Genomic DNA, 295 nt, shown 5'->3' on the forward strand with positions numbered 1-295 from the left:
TCAGCCTCCCTGTCCCGTCTCCCCCCACACTCCCATATTCAGGCTCCTTTTGCCCACAGCAGCACACACACCTGGGCTCAGCACCGCAAGCGACCTGCACCCCGACAGACAGCGATTATTAACGGAGAAGGCACAAAAACCCGCATCGCCTTCCCTGTTTAACCCCAGGGCCCGGGCCCGGCGCAGCCCCGAGCCCTGCCCTCACACCCGGCGCTATCGCCTCAGCCCGGAGCGCCCGCGGGGGAACGGGAGGGCCCGGGGGACGCTCCGGGTCCCTCCCGGGGAATACTCCAGG

The sequence above is a fragment of the Geospiza fortis genome, unplaced genomic scaffold (genome assembly GCF_000277835.1).
Source record: "Geospiza fortis unplaced genomic scaffold, GeoFor_1.0 scaffold361, whole genome shotgun sequence".
In the NCBI taxonomy this organism is placed as follows: Eukaryota; Metazoa; Chordata; class Aves; order Passeriformes; family Thraupidae; genus Geospiza; species Geospiza fortis.